Here is a 15,359-nt window from a genome sequence, read left to right as displayed (position 1 = left end):
ATGGGTCTAATAAAAGCAGTAATGGCTTTTGCAATGATCTGTCTTGGTGTACAAGAAACAGAAATGTTACTGAATGTCCTGTGTCTTACCATATCTAAGAAAAAAATCAAAATAGGGGATATTTAATGCAAACTACATCATCCGCAGAAAATTCTTCTTTTTCCTAGTGTCTTCTACCCTTATATCATCAGTCTAACGTTTAATAGAACTCTAAAAGAAAATTGGAACACTCTTCTGATAGTATTTTGATACTTGATTTGTGTATAAATACCTAATGAGAGGAAAAGTACAAGTAAAAAAGAGGGAGACAGAGGTGCCTAGCAAGAGGACAAGAAGCAATTGGCACAAACTTACAGACAAGAAATTCAATGAAAAGAATTAATATTACCTGGAGCAACCTGTTCTAGCCTGGACCCTGTTTCTGACCAGAGACCTCTAAGGGTCTCTCCCAACTTCACCTGCTCCATGATTTCAAAGTCTCAGAAAGTTTTTGAGGCAACAGAAAAAAATACCCTGCTGCAAGTTTACAGTTGGAATAATCATGTCAGTATTGGTGTATGGAAGCAGTCTGGTTTGTTGAATCTAACTGACAAATTTGTTTTCAAATCTTTTTGGTATTAAATTACAATCACCCCTTTACTTGTCATTATCTTGGAGTAAAGTACTGCTGGTTTTAGCTTCCTTTACCAATCCATCCTTTATTTTTGCATCATGTGTCTTGTTAACATATGGCACAAATAAACTATGGGAGAAAGACATAAGCAATCGAGTACCCAAGCTGTAATTTTAAGAACTTGAAAAATTCTGAGTAAATATTGTTCAAGAGTAAGTATTTTTGTTTTGTTCAAGAAATCAAAATATTTTAAATTCATCATGGAAATGACCAAAGCTATATGATGTCATTTTTCCTGATAGAAGAAAATTTAATACCTGAAAGCATGATTCTATTCCCTCTAGACTATGTTTCCCTCAGGAAAAAAACCACATAGACACAAGCTGCTAATAAGAACTGGGATAGCAAAGAACACTGTCAAAATAATTTCTGCCTGTTGTCTACTGTGTCAGGGGTAAGGGGTGTCTTCAAATTTCGTAACTCCCACAGAGGTCTATGAAAAAAAAATATTGGGGGTGGGGGCTGTCAATATCCCAATCCTACTGTCACCTGAAAGAGCTTGATTACGTTGCATGTGACAGAAGTTAAGAGCTAATAATGAGCTAGATCATTTATCCCAAGCAGCAGTTCTTATGCAAAATATTTTTCCTGTCTGCACTGACATAAAATGTAAAAGTCAGTGGAGAATACACATCCCAGTGAAAAATGACAACTCAAATAACTCCACAGCCAGATAACTTGTCACAGTCCTGTTCCCTGCTCAGACACTTTGCAGGATGGCACTATCCCTTCTGCTGTAGCAGTACAAGGAGGCCACCCCAGTCAAAAGCAACCCAGCAAAACAAAGAGAAGATCATTTTTCAAGCTGTTCCATTCCCTGAACAGCAGCGGCACATTCACAAGGAGGTCAGCAGGACCCCACAGCCAGGGAGCACAAAGAGCAATGACAGCCTCAAATAGATCAGCCTAAGTGGTGCTGATCAAGTCTCTCTCTCACAAAACCCTGTGTGGGTGTTTGTGAAAGAGAGACCTTTATCTTTTCAAAGCAAAGAGCTGTTAATTAACTGGGCAAGTACTGGCACTTGGACTGAGAGAACTGGCGCCTCTCAGGAAAGGCTATTTAGTTCAGTTAAGAGAGAAATTGTGGAGAGGAAGATTAAATCTGTCTGTACCTCCTGGAGGACTTCAGATGGACTTTAAAAGCTAACATCCACAAGGGGTTTTCTCCACAGCATACAACCCCTGGTGTTAAACAGACACAAGTCCAGGATTCCTAATGAGATGTACATGATAAAAAGCTGCAGCAGGTTAGTTGAGCTGAAGGACAGACCCTTGTGGCTGCATCTTTGAGAAGGCAAATGACACACAGATCCCCTTCTTCTGTCTTTTAAAACTGTGCTGCTTACCTTGGAAGTGCACAGCCACAGCATTTTCCTTTTATTTTGCCTGAGTCATTCATGATCTCAGGGCTCCAGCACAGCAAGGTATTTCTCTCCCAAAGGCATGGCCAAGCTCCAAACTGTAACACAAAACACACCCACATGAGCATCCCTGCTTCCAGCCTCTTCCCTGGAGAGAGCATAGGGAAGCTGCTGCTGCAGTCCTGATGGCACAGTGTGTGTCTTTGAGTATTTTTCACATCCTTAATGCACAGTATCTTTTCCAATTTGTATAATCCCTTATCTTCTGTGTTCATAAGCATATACAGTTTTTTCGAAATGGAATAAAAGTCTCTAAGTACCTCAGAGAGACAAAAAATACTCAGCAATTGATATTCTGTGACATTTAAGTACACAGCTAAAGATCGGCCACCACATATTAAACATAATATACATCATAGATATATTTTATTTCCCTGCTATTCTTGAAGAATGAAAGTACTTCTAAGGACAGGTGTGAGAAATGAAAAGTGCTTGGAATGTGTAGGGAAAGATGCTTCTGAATAACATTAAATTTTAATAACTTGTGAGTTTTGTCACCAGCAGAGCCGCAGTAGATGTGAGAAAGTAGGAGTAAGAACCACAAGGAAATATTTTTGCACATATCACTCCTGTTTACTTTCATTTATTCTCCCACCAATCTTTTTGAAGGATACTGCTGACTCCAAGCCTTCTGCTGTTGTGAGTCACATTATGTTGATCACCTTCAGTGTCCAGGAGATCTCTAGGCAGTCTCATATGCAGTCTGGGAATAGATCTGTTTGAAGGGAAAAGACAGCTCTCTCTTTTTTCTCCAGCAAAGCAAGCAGAAGTAGTGAAGATTTCTCTATTGGAGAGCTACCTAATTCAAAACACACATCCCTTTTTTCACTGCTTAGTAATAAAGAAATACAGTACTGGTCTACTTCCTAATAGAAATTCAAACAAAAATAGGTTTGGTTATTGACTGTTCTTCTATAACCAGCTGCCACAATTATCTTCTCTCATCCTGTTGATCTAAAGAGAAAAACAGGCAACTGCCAATTATGCACTACTGATACAGGAAATTTACACAACATGGGATGTGATATTCAGCTCCCACAGCTGGAGTTCACTTGACCAGTTGTGTGCTGAAGATCGGGGCAGCTTGGCAATTGTTTAAACACATCTTCTTGCTCAGCTGGTCAATTATTCACAGGAACAGCAAAGCAGGAAAATGGTTTTTGATAGTGTGAAGTGTGCACACGCATCAGTCACTTGCAGTGAGATCTGTGACTATTTCTTCTCTCCTCTGTGTCCCTGGTTTTCCTTCCACTTCTCACCCTTTGCTAGGCCAGGTTCACATGGTCCGAGCTTCCTCCTGTTGCCATGTAATGTGGAGCATGAGACCCTTGACCTCAGTTGAGTCCCCAGGGTTCTGCTGTTCAGAGTTGAGGGATAGCTGCATTTTCTTCTCCGCTGTAAGCTACAATATCCTCCTTCCCTTGCAAGAAAGATGCTAAGATGGAGCTCCAGGTAGGTTAAACAATCCCCACCCTGCCACGGCCTCTCTGCCCAGCTCAGGACAGCCTACCAAACATTTGGCCTAAGGCAGCAGGAGATGAGCATCTCAGCATCTTTATGTACTCAGTCATTCTTGAAAATCAGAGCAGGAACAGCAGTTTATCTTTCAGCTCATGGGCCACCTCTCTTTTGAAAAACAGACATTGTAGGCTGCACTGCTTAACATAGTTTTTTTTAAGTCCATTGGTGTTACAGTGTTCAGTTTCTGCAGTGTTGACAACCAGAGACAAAACAGCCTGTACAATTTTTTGAAGACCTGTTTTGACACAAAAAATCTCTATTAATGCACAATAATAATTTATTGCAGTCTCACACCTCAGCAGGAGGTCCTTTCATATTGATAAAACTGAAATCTCACTCATGTTTGTTTGAAGGTTTTGAAAAGCTCTTTACCTTTTATATTTATTATTTAGGGAATACTGTATGAACAAACAATTCTTTATGAAAAACAGTAGAACACAAGGTCTCTGGCACCAAAGTAGTCCTGTGATCTACTTCAAATACAGTTCATGTAACATCAGTTTAGATGCAACTGAGTGCAAAGGTGTCTGTTATGTAGGAAACACATTTCATTAAAAGACAAAAAAGACTTAAACTCTCAGAAGACCTCCACTGTTTTTTTTTTTTCCTTTGAAATCATGCAATGATACATAACTCACAGATCTGTTTTTACACTAAAGCATTATTGAAAGCTGGCAGCGTAGTACAATTTTTGCAACATTGCACTAAGAGGGCAAAAGTTGAGCTTATTGAAAAGAAATCTGTCCTGTGGCAACCGATTTCATAATTAAGTGTACTCTGACTATAGAAACAAATAAAAAAGAGCCCTTATCCTACATGCACACTAGACTTCTAGAGGAAAAAAAAAATTCCTGGAGGTTTAATTGCATTTGTTGACTTGAAAGAGTGATTTCATGATAGTAATGTGAAAAGTGATATTCTGACTCCACTCTTCTGCAAACCTCTTTTCTTCTGTACTGTCTCCAGACCTTTAATAGTTATTGTGTCTGATAACTCCTCTTGCTAGAGGTTGGGATTTGGGGGTGTGCATGTCCTGCTTCTGTTCTTTAGACTTCTTTTCATATCACACCACAGTTAATGCTGACTATTAATTCTGAATGTGCATCCTACATTTAACCCTTAAAGACTACATGTAGGTACTACAAGATAATATATAATATTTATTATGTTATGATACGTTATGTATATTTCATAATGTATTTTATACAGTATCATCACAACCAATGGGAAAACTGTCAAGCTGTCACATCCTGCAGAACATAGCACAAAAAAGGAAAAGTTGGGACAGAGAAACTTTTCTAATGAACTGTTCCTGAATCAGAAAAGATACACTATTGAGTGGCCTGATATTATTCACAGAATTCACAGACTTCACAAAATTCACAGAATTCACAAAATTCACAGAATGACTAGGTTGGAAGAGACCTTAAAGGTAATTGAGTCCAACACATGCCCTAATACCTCAACTAAACCATGGCACTGAGTGTCACATCCAGTGACAGCTTTTTCTTAAACACCTCCAGGGATGGTGACTCCAGCACCTTCCCAAGCAGACCATAATGATGTTCATTATATGAACATCAATGTTAAATTTAAAATTTGGAAAGCTGAAATCCTTTCCCAAGACTGAAAAATAAATATGGCAAATTACTTTTGCCAATATATCGTTATTTGCTGTTTGTTGCCGTGCGAGATCAGCTCCGGGTGGACGCCTGTGGGCACGCACGGCGGGGGGGAGGGGGGTGTGTAGAGGAGGCGGCCGCATTCCCCTCGTCTCTGCGAGGCTCAGTCCATGCGGGAACAGACGAAATGGTGACACGGGGCTCAGGTGCAAACACGTGTTTATTGTGGGAGCATGTTCCTGAGACACCGGGGGAGCGAGCGGGGCTCTCGGTTATACCCCATGCCGGGGGTGGGGGGGAACCTGAGCCGCGGCCAATGGGACGGGGGCAGGGGACAGGGGCAGGGGACAGGGGCAGGGGACAGGGGCAGGGAAACCCCGGGGACCGTGACGGGAAAGCTGGGGGGGGGGGGGGGGAGGGCAGGGGACAGGGACCGGACTGCATGGTGAGGGGGAGAGATAAGGGAACAAAGGGTCAGGACAAGGGACTGCGGCAGGAAGGGGGAGTAAGGGGGGGAAGAAAAGAAAGTTACAAATCCTACAGCATACTCTTTTGAAATTACATAAAGGAAAGGGAGTTCTGAGGTAAAACAAAATTAGCAACGTTACAAATTTGAGAGATCAGAAAGTGATACACCAATCATAGTTACAATGAATGGGGCAAAAATCTTTTCCACATTACAATTTAAGATAAAGGGTACAAAATTATCATAAACACATTCTGTATCGAGGATGAAAGCAGGATTCATGACGTGATGCTTGTGGTTTCCAAATTTTAGCAGAGCAAAAGCAGGCAGCGAACAGCAATGTGGTTTCTCCAATTTGATTGCGAAGTTGGCATAGCATTGTGGGCAGTAATTAGAGAAGATAATCTTTCCTTCTATAAGATATAACTCAATCCAAGAAGTTATTTCCAAATTATCACAAGCAATGGGAAAAACTTGTATTGAAATAAGGGAATTTGTGGCAAGGTACATTTAGGAGATGGGATAAAGGGGTGAACCTGGGCGCCACTATTTCAGGGGAAGGAAAACAGTAGAGCTCTGGTCCAGGTTTCCAGCTTCACTCCCTTCAAAGGGCCCCCCCCCCCCAGCAAAGGGGAAAGCTCTCTTACAAAGGGAGGTCCTCTAACGGAGGGACCCCTCCGGCGATCCCTCCCATCAGAGGGGGAGCCAGAAGAAGGACTGAGGGATTAATCCAACCTCACCTCCCCCTCAATAGGGGCTGGCTCGCTGCAGGATGGTGCAGTGCCATTGGGGGATGGGTGGGGCTGGCAGGAAAACGTGGGCGGAAGAGAAGGATCAAGGCGGGAAAATGGGGTCCCTGTAGCGTGGCCAGCGCCATCTTGGGAGGGGGTGCTGGGTACACGGCATCTCGCCGGGGGAGGCATGGCCAATGCCGCCCCTAAGGGAGAATAACAGTGTCCGGCAGGGCGCTTGGGGCGGCTCGGCCGCTGCCATCCCCAAGGGAGAAGGTTTGGGGAAGTCTGTGGGGAAAAGGGGAGGGAAAGCTTCGCAGAAGCTGAGGGGAAAATCTGCAGGAGAGGGGCCAGACGCAGCTGGAAGCCGACGAAATGCGTGGATGTTGAGGGCCTCTCTTAAGATGTTAACAATTCTCCCATAGCTGACGTGTCGCCGTTTACAATCCTGTCCCATTGGTGTCCTTTCGACCCCCCCTGCCCCCACAGCCCAGAATAGAGAGGAGAGGGTAGAAAAGGCAGCTTTCCGAGAAAGAGAAGGAGCTTTCCAGTATGAGTTACCCCAAAAAGACTGAGCGAGGTTGCGTCCTCCTTGGAAAAGAAAACGCCTCCCGGCCGCCAGGGGCATGCAAGCCTACAGCCCCCGTCTGAGCGCGGACGGTGGTTAAAACTCAGAAAAGAAAAAAAAGGTAGCTCAGCCGCCCGCCAGGGTCCCCACCCTGCTCTGACCCAACTTACCCTCCAGGCTCAGGCGGTGAAATCTCTATCTCTCTCCTCGGTGGTGGAAAATCACGCTGAACTGAGAACGTTTTCTTTCGCAGTTTGGCTTCTCCCAGAAGTCTGGGTGTTCCCGTTAACCAGAGCTCACCCTTGAAACCCTGGGTTCGGCCACTGTCAGCCTCTGGTCCCCGTTCAAATACCGTCCCCCTGACGGGCCACTCTTCGAGCTCAGTCCATCGAGCCACTGTCAAACTGTCCTCTTTGTCCTCGGGTAAGTCTACCTGGGTCCCGGCCTCTGCAGTCTGGCTGCCCCCGCAGCGTGGCTGCTCCCGGGCGGGTTAGAGAGCACACTGGCAAGGACCGAAGAGGGTCCCAGAGCTTCGAGTTTGTTTTCCGCCCGGCGAATCCACTCCTCTTAGCGTCTGCAGAGCTCTTGCGGCGGCAGAGTTCCTTTCTCTCTCCCCCCTTTCACAAATCGATGGAAATAACCGTCCTCTGCTACCATTTGTTGCCGTGCGAGATCGGCTCCAGGCGGACGCCTGTGGGCACGCACGGCGGGTGGGGGGTAGACGGCGGCCGCTTTCCCCTCGTCTCTGCGAGGCTCAGTCCACGCGGGAACAGACGAAATGGCGACATGGGGCTCGGGTGCAAACACGTGTTTATTGTGGGAGCGTGTTCCTGAGACACCGGGGGAGTGAGCGGGGCTCTCGGTTATACCCCATGCCGGGGGTGGGGGGGAACCTGAGCCATGGCCAATGGGACGGAGGCAGGGGACAGGGGCAGGGGACAGGGGCAGGGAAACCCCGGGGACCGCGATGGGAAAGCCACGGGGGGGGGGGGGGGGAAGGCAGGGGACAGGGACCGGACCGCATGGTGAGGGGGAGAGATAAGGGAACAAAGGGTCGGGACAAGGGACCACGGCGGGAAGGGGGAGTGAGGGGGGGGAAGAAAAGAAAATTACAAATCCTACAGCTGTTAAGTGGAAAAACCAGACATCAGAATACCAATGGCTTTACCTCTCTGATATATTCTTAAGAACACTTTTTGTTTACATTTAGATAAAAATGAGATTTTTTTTTTTTTTTGGAATAGTCAGCCGTGTGCTCACTCTTTAGAAGTAGATTTTCCTGGATCTCATATGAGGTAGCAGGTTATTAGGAATTAAGTTGCTGTGAGCTCCAAAGGTCACAAATATTTCAGTACTTCATTCAACCTAATGATGGGTACTGATACAGACAAATGTATTTTAAAAAGAAAAAATACCCAAACCCAACCCAAACCTCTCCACACTTCTCTGCCATAGAAACAATAATTTTCAGTTTATGTTCAGTAGTGGTGCATCATCAGTGTTTTTGCATTGGAAATACTGTCTATTTACTTGCATGGACACCCATGACCAGCTTCTCATTAGAGTAGCAGAGGTGCAATGTAATTCTATTAAAGTAATTCAAGTAACTATACCTTCCCATTGCTGTAATGTCCACCCTACTAGTAAAAAAAAAAAAAAATCTACTGCTCTGTAGGTTTTTATCTGTTCTTTAAAGTTTAATAGGCACAAACATATATATTGAAGAAACCTAAACCATAAGAATAAATACTGTAGATAGAGTAAGTTTTATCTTATATCTATGTTGCCTTCAGGGGAGGCAACGTGCGACCTGGTTGCAAGGCGACAGCACGGCAGCCCAGCCCAGTCAGGGCTACTCGGGCTAACGACACACGCTAACACCAATGTGATGGACGGTCGAAAGCATTTATTATCTTATCTCATGGGTTTAAATAGTCTTGGGGGACTTTGCTACGTCAGGGGGGGTTGGTAGGGTCTCTAGGGTTAGTCGGGAGTGGAAAACTACTGGGTTAGGTGTGGTTACATGTTCTAGGGGTGGTAGATAAAGTGTTGCAAGGAGAGGGGGGAAGGGTCTTTCTTTCCGTCACATCCCGGGATCTTCCATTCGCCTGTCCCTATCTACTACATACCTAGAAATTACTTTACTGATCACCAGTGCACGATTACATGAATGTACAAAGATTTAATTTTGTTTTTGTACAACAGTGGGAAGTTTATGTGTAAATGGGTATTATAAAGCATTAGTACATGAAGTGTGTCAATTAAGCTACTGCAATGCAACCTGAAGATTGTGATCCAAACTAAGCTAATGTATCTTTACATCTTAAAGGTGGACTTCTGATCCTTTTGTAACAATAATAGGCTGAAACACAACCCTGTAAACAAGGAAGGGAAGGACATCTGGGATATCATTTTGTATTAGTCTTACTACAATAACCTGTGTAAATATTCTTTTCTGTACCTGTTCACCTTTTTTTAAAAGGTGGACTGTGCAAAAAGTAGTAAGCTTTGGGGTAGCTAAATTGTAGCCAATATTTTGAAGAAGATCCTGTAAAGCATTATTTTTCTTGGTAGAGATCTAAGGAGACACTCAATCTTACTCTTGGCTGTCTGGCGTGGAAACAATCCTAATTTGAACTTTTCACATATCTGCTGTTATACATGTACCCCTTTGCTTTGCTCTTTTAGAGCCATCTACATAGGAAGACAAACTACCTGTCTACCTGGAACCAGCTGTTTGACCAAGAGAACACTAAGGCACCAGACCTTTATGATAAAATTTGGATGAAGAAAAACCTGATTCTCAAATCCTATGTCAGATGCACACCCCAGGAGTTGGGACCAGTCCTAAAAGAGATCAGAGATTACTCTTCTGATCTTGTACCATTTTAAAAGAGTAATAATTTACTCCTGATATGTATTTTTTGCCTCCCTGCTAGATTGTTATAATCAGTTGCACACTCTCTAATCCTTAATTTTCTTAATATCTTCTTGTGAGAAACTCTGCCTTGTCTTAATGCCATCTTTTTCATCAGCACAATTAAGATTAAGTTATTAGATTTAATGACATATTACTTATATTACACAGATTTGGATATAATTTACAATGATCCTTATTGAATCTAAAAACCTTATCAAAATCAATGGGGTTGTGATTTTTATAAGTGATAAAAATTAAGGCCACAGGCAGCATTGACTTGGAATGGAACAGCAATAGGCAGCAACTGGCATTAACCTTCCTGATGCCTTGAACTTCTGACCTTGTGCATTCTGGACAAATGGACTGGCTGGCCATTTTGGTGCTTGTACTATGATTAATGAGGTTTTTAAATAGCAGGAGACCATGCAAATGTGATGAATTTTGAGAATGTCAGACTTCAGAAAAATCTTTGAAATTTAACCGACAACTTGATCTTCTGGGAGAAAAGAGTTACTAACCAGAAACAGTCAGGTTAAGACATGACTTATACAATTCATTTGCTTTGTGACCTCCTTGAGCTTCATCAAAAACATCAAAAGAAGACAGTTTTCACAATATTTTTCTGCTTATGGCTAATGGTTTCAGAGGTTTAGAATTCATGCCGAAAGAATGCTCTGTAGGTGTAATGAGAAAATTAAACTGGAAAAAAAAAGTTGATAATCTTAGTTGTAAAACCTAAGGACTGACTTTTTAACTCCTTTATTTCTTCTTAGAACACAAAATAACACTTAAAATAATATTTTTTCAAGCATCCTCAAAGGACTGAATTTGTTAAGTTGTAATATTTATTGTGTTATGGAAGAACAACCTTCATTCTTTGTATCAAGCTTTTCATCTGAAAGAGCAGCACGTAGAATTTTAAAACGAGTCATAATGACCAGATCTAGAACTATTTATCATGTTTTAATGCCTCCTTTCAAAATAACATCAGTCAGGACATCAGTACTGAACTATAATATATATAACTAAAGTGTAATATATTTGATCTGGTACTTTCATCTTCTATCATGGTGACATGGTCCATTAGTGTGTTCTTACAAAGGAATCCCAGAGACTCCTAGTAGCATTTTATCCCAGCAGAAATTCCTGCCAAGAGTAGAAAAGCAAAACATAGAATAACATTTCTAATGGGCATGTCTGAACTTTTATTTGATTTTACCATTTCTGTGTATGTTTTAGGGCAAATAAAGTGCTTACAGAAATGCAGTGCACAAAGCCTCTCTTGTCTGGTGAGAATGCCTCACTAGTCTTGAACAATTCTGTACAAAGAACACATGATCACTCCTTGGGGTGCTAAATCTAATCTAAGGTCTATATTTTGCTCAACTTCTGGTTAGATTTGATGTATCGCAACAGACCAGCAGGTATCACTAAAACACAAAGCATCACAAATTATATTTACAGTTCTGCTTCTTGAAACAGAAAATCCCACAGTGAGATGAAATTTCTACTCTAAATTAGCACACACTCAGCACTGTAATCTATTATTAAAGTTTTAGTCTATGTATTTTATCTTGGTCTTCTACAACAACTTGCCCAGTAAGAACAAAGCCCTCATCTCTCAGATGGAGAGATTAGGAGAATGACAAAAGGGTGGGCAAGCTCTGCAGTTATATCATTACACCAGTAACAAGAGGGAAATAAATTGCCTTCAATAAAATAAAAAATAATCTTTAATTATTCATTTCACAACATTTATGATTTCAAAGTATTTTCTTTAAATTTTCCTGTCCTTGAAAATCTCAATTTTTTTTTAGGCCAGAGAGAAGAGAAGACTCTTCTCTACATTATTTTCAACACATTATTTTAATCCCAGAATTGCAGAACCAACTAGGCTGGAACAGGCCTCTGGGATCATTGAGAACAACCTGTGACCAAACACCACCACGTCACCTAGACCATGGCACTGAGTGCCATGTCCAGTCTTTCCTTAAACACCTCCAGAGACCCCACCACCTCACCAGATAGCACACTCCAATGTCTAATCATCCTTTTCTGTGAAGAAATTCTCCCTAATCTTCAACTTAAACCTCCCCTGGCACAATCTGTGTCCTCTCATCCTGTCATTGTTTGCCTGGGAGAAGAGAATGTTCCCCACCTGGCTACACCCTCCTTTCAGGTGGCTGTAGAGAGCAATAAGGCCTCCCTGGAACCTCCTACAGCTGCTCCTCATCAGACTTTTTCTCCAGACCCTTCACCAGCTTTGTTGCCCTCCTGCACATCAATGCCCTTCCTGAGTTAAGTGGTCCAGAACTGGATGAACTCAAGGGGTGACCTCATAAGTGCTGGGTCTAATGAGCTCTTGAAAACTTATCCCATTACATTCTCACAAAATTTCCATCTCAGTTTATAATCCAAATAATTTTAGACAAGTTCAGATACATTAACTTAGATATGCTAAGCCATATGAACAGGGTTTTTTAAGCTTCAAATATGAAGGACTAAAACCTCCTTATAATACAAATTAAAAAATTGATAAAACTGTCACAGTTCATCTTCCTGAAACTAGCATTTTCTCTTCTACTTAGAAAACTTCCAGCTTTTATGATAGGCTATTCAAAAGACAAGATTTTTTCCATTTCTCACAGACATTAGATATTCCATCATATTCATTAAGCACATGAAGAGTGTAAAAAATATTCTTTGTTGGCATTATCTTTCCCTTCCTTCAGTAAGCTCTATAGGGGGATTGTCCATGTGGTTTGCTTGTGGAGCTGAGTGTCTCAGTTCTTCCCTGTTAACATGGATTTCTTAACTGACTGTAACAAAAGCAGTGCTGAGCCTTATTTTGGGGTGCAGGTAAAGGATAAATATTTGGTGTATGCATATTTGGAGTGGGGATACATGCACAAAGATTACCCCACCTCTACTGCTCCAAGATATGTCATATATGGTGCTGTACAACGACTTTCAACTTCAAGAGCAAGAAGAAAAAGGAAAACAGTATTGCTTGAGCTTTTCAATACTTACATCAAAACCAAGCAAGCTATGATTTATAGAGAGAATTTGTGTACATGTATTTGTGTACATGACTCCAAAAGTCTTTGAAGTGTTTCTAGCAAACTCTCATGAAAGAGATCAATATTAAGGAGCAAAGATGGAATTTTCAGTTCTACTAATACTTTAAGCTGATAATCCATTAGGAGAAAAAATATGTCTAAATTTCTGCTCTAGTTAAGTAGCCCTCCCTTCCGGCTTTGTAGGTCTCAGGTGCCAGCTCTGCTTATTCAGGTGCCAGCTGTGCTTACTCTAAATCAGCAAATCCAGTCCAAACCTAGAAAATTCTCTTATCAGCCTGCTCTAGATTCTCAGGAATTTGTATTTGGAAAGTTGGATTTTTCAGTATTGTTTCATATATATCCCTAAAGAAAACATGCCTTAGGATTAGGGATTTCATTTAAGAATTTACATTACAAAGACTTTTCCTCCACCCTCTGTTTTATATCTCCATGTTTTATAAACTGCTAGAATCCAAAGTGGCAGAGAACTTTCATATTTGCTTATGGCTAGAAAATCTAGTTCATGAGACCCTAGTGTCCTTTTGCTATTTCTCCTTACTGTTCCTGTTTAATGAGCAAAACAAAAATCCACCCAGACACCTGACAGAATTTCTCAATTTATTCCAGATTACAACATATTTGTTTCTCTTTTCTGCCTGTTTTTGTTTCAAAGACATGAGGACTTGCTGAACTTTACTCTTTAACAAGTCAGTTTCTAAACAAACAGGTGGCATTTCTCCCTTTTCCCATCCTACTCTGGAAGAGCAGCCTTCATCATTGCTTCCTGTATGACTTACTACTGTTCCCATCACAGACAACTTAAACAAAACATATTGCATTTATTTAACATCTTCTTACAAAAAAAAAAAAAAAAAAAAAAAGCCTGTAAGCAGACTAGTTTCTCTGTCATGAATTTCCACCCCAAAGACACACAAGCAGAAATCATAGCTCTTTGAAAATTCCAGTCCCTAGGATTTAGGATAAATCAAACAGAACAAAACATACTCCTTCAGTTTTCACAAGCAAAATTGAAACTAAATTGGTGATATTTCTAAAATTGAAACTTTCCTGGTTTTCCAGCCAAAGTTAATTGTTTTTTCTGGCATCAATTCAGTGCTGATCTATCTGCCTGTCTCACAGGAGCAGCAGGCTGGTTGTCTGTAGCACATAGTCATTGTCTTTGGTAGTGCTTCCTGTTTGGATTACTGCTTCTGAGATAAACTGTGCTGTCCCATCTGCCTTCTGCACTAATTCAAGTATTTTAATTAGAAAATTATTTAAACCAGCTGTTAAAGATACTCATTCTACTAAAACACTGAAAACCACTCCTACCACAAAAAGTCAAAAAGCAATTTAGGAAATTAGTAAAAACAGTCAAGATACCTAGTTTTAAACTCCTAAGTCAGCACTGAATTTTTCCTATAAATAATTAGGAACAATATAGATACCATTTTCAAGGATAAACAGCAGTTACATTATAAAATTTGGTATAAATTTCCTGTCTGAGAAACTGGATTTAAATACTTTCTCAGACAATTTGGTGGTCTTGCCAGCTCATAAAATGAGTTTTGAATAAGTAGAGCTTTTAATGACACTGTCATGGTTATTTACTAAAAGTATTCTTTCACTTCTGAATCACATAATTGTCTGGTTATGTTTTAATATTGACTGCATTAATTTTTGTAGTATTCAGTGTGAAGTGGATGTAGATAAGTCAATGAGGAAATCAAGCATCTATTGTTCCATAGAAGTACCCATTTGAATATTCCAGAAGCTTTACAACAAATCTTGGGGGTTTGGCATAAATCAGCACATGCCCAGGGCATTTTTCCCATCACCCTCTTCTATGTTTGTGTGTGAAGATGTGGATGCATACCTGAATCCCCTCAAAAGAAATTCCACAAGACAAGCCCCACCATGTTGTCCATCTCAAGAGGGCAGGAGACAGAAGTCTCATGGAGTCCTGGACTTGCTGGTCCTTTCCAATGCAACAGCTTTAGGTACATTTAAAGATATTTAAAGCTAAATGAGAACTGAAACCCTTCCCCAGAGCCAGCTACAAGGAAGCTCTCAAGAGCATAGAAACATGAGATGTGAGTTGGTTGCCCAGATGATGCAATTGTGCTGAGCCTGCAGAGGTCAATTGCCTCAGAGGAGTTCATTGTGAGACATTGATTTATACTGTTCCATGAAGAATGATCTAGGCTAAGGTTTTTATTTGAGAGTGAAAACAAATTGGAAAATGTATGACACAGTTTAAAAGATATCAGTCTGGTGAGTTTACCACCGCTCTAGAGGTAAAAACAACATGCTAAATTACAAATAACAAGGAAAGTAATTTTCTCCTGAAGAATATTCATTCAGCAGTATATGCAGAG

The 15,359-nt window shown here is 41.3% G+C and overlaps 1 protein-coding gene across 50 annotated transcripts in view; it reads right to left on the bottom strand.

The window, feature by feature from the left end:
• LOC115494396 (uncharacterized) overlaps positions 1 to 15,359 on the bottom strand; it is a 432,669-nt gene that overhangs the window by 74,553 nt on the left and 342,757 nt on the right. For 45 of the 50 annotated variants that reach the window (XR_012054697.1, XR_012054698.1, XM_072926076.1 and 42 more), the window contains one exon: positions 2,020 to 2,809. The gene's annotated coding sequence lies outside the window, so the exon portion shown is untranslated. The remainder of the gene's footprint in view (positions 1 to 2,019; positions 2,810 to 15,359) is intronic. The other 5 variants (XM_072926066.1, XM_072926072.1, XM_072926078.1 and 2 more) reach the window with 1 other exon arrangement.

The sequence above is a fragment of the Taeniopygia guttata genome, chromosome 3 (assembly GCF_048771995.1).
Source record: "Taeniopygia guttata chromosome 3, bTaeGut7.mat, whole genome shotgun sequence".
NCBI classification, from domain to species: domain Eukaryota; kingdom Metazoa; phylum Chordata; class Aves; order Passeriformes; family Estrildidae; genus Taeniopygia; species Taeniopygia guttata.
This window is presented reverse-complemented; position numbering and strand designations above follow the sequence as displayed.